General features: G+C 36.9%; 1 protein-coding gene across 1 annotated transcript in view; it reads left to right on the top strand.

Moving 5' to 3' along the window:
- The first annotated feature begins 2,429 nt into the window (after nucleotides 1-2,429).
- The window catches only part of LOC135683393 (RNA-binding protein Musashi homolog 1), a 105,335-nt gene continuing 101,646 nt past the window's right edge, over nucleotides 2,430-6,118 (top strand). The window contains exons 1-2 of the mRNA XM_089109315.1: nucleotides 2,430-2,559; nucleotides 5,135-5,224. The gene's annotated coding sequence lies outside the window, so the exon portion shown is untranslated. The remainder of the gene's footprint in view (nucleotides 2,560-5,134; nucleotides 5,225-6,118) is intronic.

The following is a 6,118-nucleotide window of genomic DNA, read 5'->3' as shown; positions in this document are numbered from 1 at the left end:
TATCTAGGACCAAATTCTATGTTTGGAACATGTAGTGCTTATTTTTAACCCAATTTCAGCGCAAGAAAAGTTGTTTATATATACTTGAACATGTTTTAGCTTGGTCCTTCTTCATGATATTTGTCGTTTTAGGGACATTTTGTGCATTATAGTTTTCTCCGAGTATCCTAAAATCTACACACAATTCCTTTTAATGTTTATTCTCCTAAAACATATGTCTTGAGAAAGGCATCGATATCAAATTGAGCCTCTGAGGTCAGTCTTCAGCATAAGCGTATTGAAATGTGAAAGAATCAAGAATAGCAATTTCCTTTGTTTCATTTTGGCGATTCTAGCTTTACATTTAATTATTCCATGATTTAAAAGGCTAGTTATGGTTATGGCCACACATCGTATTTTGTTTGAAATATTTTCACCTTGTTGATTTAGTTGAACTGAAAACATTCTGAAAAATGTATTCAGATATTTGGTGACCATAATCAGTAATGTGAGAATCATACACTCCAAACATCAAGAATCCACTTTCTAAACCTCAAACATTACCATCGAAACCAACAAAAATAACTTGTGCAAGTCGTATTGTATTGCAAGTCGTATTGTATTGCAAATCGTATTTTGGGTCGTATTACTCCTACGTCAGTATTCTACTGCATCTAAAGAGTTTAACGTTATCAAACCATAAATTTCATTGAAGTCAAATTCAGGTATAGCAATGAAAATCAACAATCTAGCAATCATAGAGCTTGCAATGTCTCATTTTTTGAGATTATCACAGAAGTGAAGTAAATCATTAGAAATATGACTTCCTCATATCCTCTCGTTCCTATGGCATCGTTGACACCACTGTTATCCTATTGAAAATGGCATCGCTAATTCAATATGCACCTGGGAGGGAACAGCTGCCATTGGCTTACCGCATTTGACTCCTGAACGAGGAAGTGCTACAAAAAGGTCACTTAATTGCTTCCCAGCCGTCAGGTGGTAACAGTTTCGCCCACTTCATTTTAAAAGGAATGCTGGATATCTGACCCGGTAGTTGCACAGTTCTAAGGTTAATTATTGATCACTATCCCTGTGTCTGCTGGCAACTTTACTGCCAAGTTTTCCTTAACATACTGTTTTTTCAACTACTTTAATTGTCATGCTAAACTCTAATTTGATTTTTAGAACATATAATGACTTGTTTTCTGTTTTCCTTCCTTTGACTCTAAAACAATTTGCCCAGTATACTATCACAGACTCCAATCGACACTGATTTTTGTCAGTTTGTTTTCCGGGTGACAGTACCAGCTGTAAATTGGCGACGACATCTGGACTGTTGCTTCAACGATGAATCCCCACTTAATTCACAACAGTATCTGAAGATAAAAACGCTGCTTACTTTATTCATGCTGCAAACATATCTCTATATATTTGTTATTTAAAAAACAAACCCTTAACTTAGTTTTAATTACTTACTTTATATGCAGTTACTTTCGACATTGTTTGTTTTTATATCTATGTGGTTGTATGATAGGCAAGCCTAATCGTTTCATTAATCAAAGAAAGTCTTTTCGCAGCTGCCTCAGTAGACTTTTTATGTGTTTGGATTATTTGTATGTGCATGTAACAGAGTCTCCGGAAAAAACTTTCATATTTGTAAGACTAAAATTAAAGTTTGGAAAAGTTTCGTAGATATTAAACCTTCTTGCAGGAATCAAATTTTATAAAACTGCTTGTCGTTACTTTCTTTAAAGTCAATTGATGCTAAATTAATTATGAATGCTAATCCAACGATAAAGGTGGCAGTTTATTAAATTGCCAAATTGAAAATGCCAAAATTAAATGGAAAAGGCTTTGGCAAGATATAGATCGACATTATCCACCAGAGCCAATATCATATGAGCCTCAATAGTATCCTGGCGATGGAATAGGTCCATATCGAAAAACAAAATGATGAACTCGAGGAGTGAATTTTAGGAAAAGTTTACTTATCAGCTTTAGTTTCAATTTAGTTACACGTAAATTTTTTGTCTGGAAGGGTATTTAAAAATTCAAAAGCGTATTCACTTCAGTGACAAATCTCTTTGCTTGCCCTGTTATACTTTCGACACTAACAATTTATATACCTTTACAGGGTAAAAATGACTTATTTGATGACATGATTTACTTGCTATGTAACATAAGTGGGTAGGTTGATTATACAGTATGCTGAAAATTGCTCCCAGAAGTATACTGTAGCTGTGTATAAAGTTCCTGTCTGGGTAAGAAGACGATTAGCTTGGGTCATGAGGTAAGCTCTCAGTTTCAAAAGTTAGTTTCAACAAAAAATCGATTTGGTTTTTTACTCCTGTCAAGATATAGCAATTATTTCCGGTTTCGTTCTTAGAATTTCATCACAGGGGACATTTCGGTTGTAGCGTGACAGAGCAACCTTCGGCTCCAGACTCCCCAAAATCACTTTGGTGCGAGAGCGGGCGATTTGTTTACCACATGGGTTCTCTGTATTATCACAATATCGGCATATGTATTGATACAATTATTCAAGGGAGCGGTTTCATGTTGAAAATTGTCCTGAAGGTAAGTATTGTTAGTAAAAATTGTATGCTTACTATTTGCATGACCTGTTACATGGTCATTTACACACAACCAGAAGGCCTTTCTCGCTGAACCAGTAATTATAAGTTTAATACCTCTCGATAGCCAACCTATTTTTAATGTGCTCTTAATCCATTCTCTTGCCAAAGCTCTGAGTATACGGTTCCGTTAGCAATCTTCTGTTTTCTTGCTGAAACGAAGAGAAAACAAGTTTTCGTGCTGGCTTATTGAGAATTTTTAGGCACTGGCCTAGGCCCCCGCCTTCTTCTACTATTGTTAACACTGTCTCCTGCTAAAAGCGATTGTATGACTAGGAATGTTGTATCTTTGAAGACCGGAAAAACGCAGTTATATCATAACTTTAAGGTTCTTTATTTAATTTTCTTATAAGCTGAAATCATATCAAGATATATAGTTGTAAGGGTGGCGAATTTGTTTCTTGCGATTGTACTCGTAAAAATTATTGATAAGCTGGTGATAACTTTGAAAAATTGTATTTTCATTTGATGTAAGTGGATATTCAATATTTTGTTCTAATTCATCAATAAACAGCATCCATATCAAATAGCTTCAAAGTTCAAGACCTTGTTTTGTTATCGGTCAGCCTTGCGAGGTACTTGAATCCTTCTTGCACGGACGTGTCACGCGAAGTGTGATTGCGGCTGCATTGTTCCTTAGAGAATTCGTGATTCAGTAACTGCAAATCACATTAAGCTTTGTTGTTTTGAATCTAGGCAGATTCTCTAGAACAACACCATTTGTAAACAGTTTCTCCACTTGAGACTTTTATAGTCATTTATTGCTAATCCCATGAGATAATATTTACACAATGGACTATGTTGTATCAAGAAGGGAGCAAAATTGTCAATCATACCTTCGTACTGAAGCACGTTTATCATAGACACAGGAGACATGGGGCTGGGAGGGCTGTAGCCCCCCTCCTTTAATCAGGCAACATTTATCACATTTCAGGTTCCATTTTGGCAGTTCTGTTTCACTGAAGCCCACCCCTAAACGTTTTGCATCCCATGATATTAGTCGATTTATGGAAATGCTTGTCTTACATGAATTTTTGAAAGCAGTGGAGATCCTCTGGTTCTTTAGTTATTCAATAATTTCCAAATTTTATCGGCACAGTTATATATTTACACGGCACAATCCTATATTTCTCACGGAACACTTTCATATTTCTGACGGCACACTTTCATATTTCTGACGGCACACTTTCTTATATCTTTAATTGTGATTATTCCCACGTATAAATATTCTGGATAAGAATTCTTGCCACTATTCCATCACGATCATGTTCAGCAAAACGGCCATTCAGCTCACTGAGGCACATAAGCACATATCTTCGTAGCACCATGGGACAGCAAACCCTAATTAATATCGGGCTTTATTCAACTTTACCCCCATTATTCAACTTTTGTCCATAAAAAAGATATCGATAAAATAATCGATATATTTAGTTGCCGTCGTTGAAGAGATTTGTATTTATTTTTATTACTCCGTAAAAATCTAGACGTTAGTATTTTTTGGGCGAAAAAATTTAAGACACCCTTGTCTGAACTCAACCCGTACACCTATGGACGGGGATGCAGTGTTTTTATCCGAATGTACCATCGATATGTACCATCTCCAAGATAGGTTTAGGACAAATATATCTCTGGTGTACACATACCACACTTTGCAGACTGGCCAGCCACACCAGCCAAGATTTAAGGTCTGTGGCCCCCACTTTGATGAAATGAAATTTATTTCAAATAACTTATCCAAAGATATGATTATTTCAAATAAAATGCAGAACACCGTGCTCCTTTTCAGTTATGGTTTCTTTGCTAATCGGGCTACACGCCTCGTTATGACAGTGTGGAAAGTGTGCCGTGAGAAATAAGAAAGTGTGCCGTGAGAAGTATGAAACTATGCCGTGGAAACAATAATCGTGCCGTGAAAACGATTGTGCCGTGGCCGTGGTGGGCCACCGTAATATCGACACCAGGTCTCTAACTTATAACCGGATCTATTTTGTTAAAATTCCCATACAATAAAAAAGTGCAGCTAAAATTTCATCTTTCAAGGAAGCTCTTAGGTCCATTTTGTTTCCCGGCATTCCTTAGCCGAAGCCCTTTTTCGTGAAGATCCCATTATACATTTTCATAGCATCTCATCACTGATGTGTCTTAAACAGAAAGAAGTTCTATATTTTCTTCAGCATTTCAAGGCAAATGACCCAACAGGATTTTAGACAATATGACAAGGAGCATTTTTTATCACAGATGCCTTATCCTGATAAACAGGCTTTTCGAAATTCACCTGAAGCAAATATTTTATTTCCTTGCAAACTGACATTCTTGTAGCTTGTAGAAATATTAAATGTGGACATGATTGAAGCCTATAGTTATCCAAGTAGGGTTAGCAAAAGTAGGGGGCCAAGGCTTCTTTCCCCTTTTACTGCAGCTTTAAAACTACTTGCTTTGCAAAAAAAATGGAGGGGGTGGCCACCTTGCCTCAGAGGCGTGGGCTCTGATCTGTCTCTTTTTTATTCCTTTTTTTGTAGGATAATAAATCGGCAGAATGGTCTACAAGAGTAGCGCAGAAATCATCTACAGGCTGAGAAATAAATCTAAAGAAAGCAGGATGGAAAACGGTAATTTATATAGATAAATACCTACAATTCCTATCAAAATTACTTAGACAATTTACCATTTACCTCTCTTTCTTTCTATTGTTGATAGTTGGGGACGATCTTTGATGTATCATTGTTCCAAAGGGGGAGAGGGGAACGGCTGAATTTGCCCTTGAAAACTGACGTCAGTTTTCTAAAACTTCTAGTAAGGATTGCCGTTTTATTTTGTCTCTAGTTGCAAGACATACTTTAAATTGCAACTTTGCTATGGTAAAGGTTCCTAATATGGATTCTGCTTCTCTTCCTTAGCTTAAAGAGAAGGTGGGGAGGGGTGGGGGGGGCGGACAAAACGGCCCTTTCTGAAATAGTCTTTCCTTTTATCTAACGGTGAAATGACCAGTCTATGTGCTAAGGACGTAAACTGTTTGAGGAGTAAAGCAAAACAGGGCATGGGGAATGGCACGATACTTTCCCGCAAAAGGAATTGCCCCCCCCCCCCAATATGAATTTCGTTCCGATGGCACTGTTATCCTATCGCCAGTACTAGTCTTGGTAATTGCAAAGATAGGGATTCGTCTAACAAAGTTGCTTTCCACTATATTGAGACAAAATGAATGAGAGGTAAATAGTTACTTTGAGGCCATTGCCAATATCGTTTATACCAAAGCCGTACACTGTCGTAAAGGGGATGATCGCAGGGGTGGCGCTAGAAGCTAAACCACGATTTGCCGACAATCTTAGAAAAATTCAAGTGCCGACTACTATAAAAATGGTTGCCGACATATTTCATGAACTCCCCTTAACAGTTTCTTTAAATCTTGAAATGTTTTGAAAGTAAAATGAAAAAAATGTTTTTATCCGTCAATCAAATCTTGTATACACTTTTTCAACTAGCAATTTTGTTAAAGCGTTTCA

Source organism: Rhopilema esculentum, chromosome 7, assembly GCF_057945365.1.
Source record: "Rhopilema esculentum isolate cy_ngs chromosome 7, ASM5794536v1, whole genome shotgun sequence".
NCBI lineage: Eukaryota > Metazoa > Cnidaria > Scyphozoa > Rhizostomeae > Rhizostomatidae > Rhopilema > Rhopilema esculentum.
This window is presented reverse-complemented; position numbering and strand designations above follow the sequence as displayed.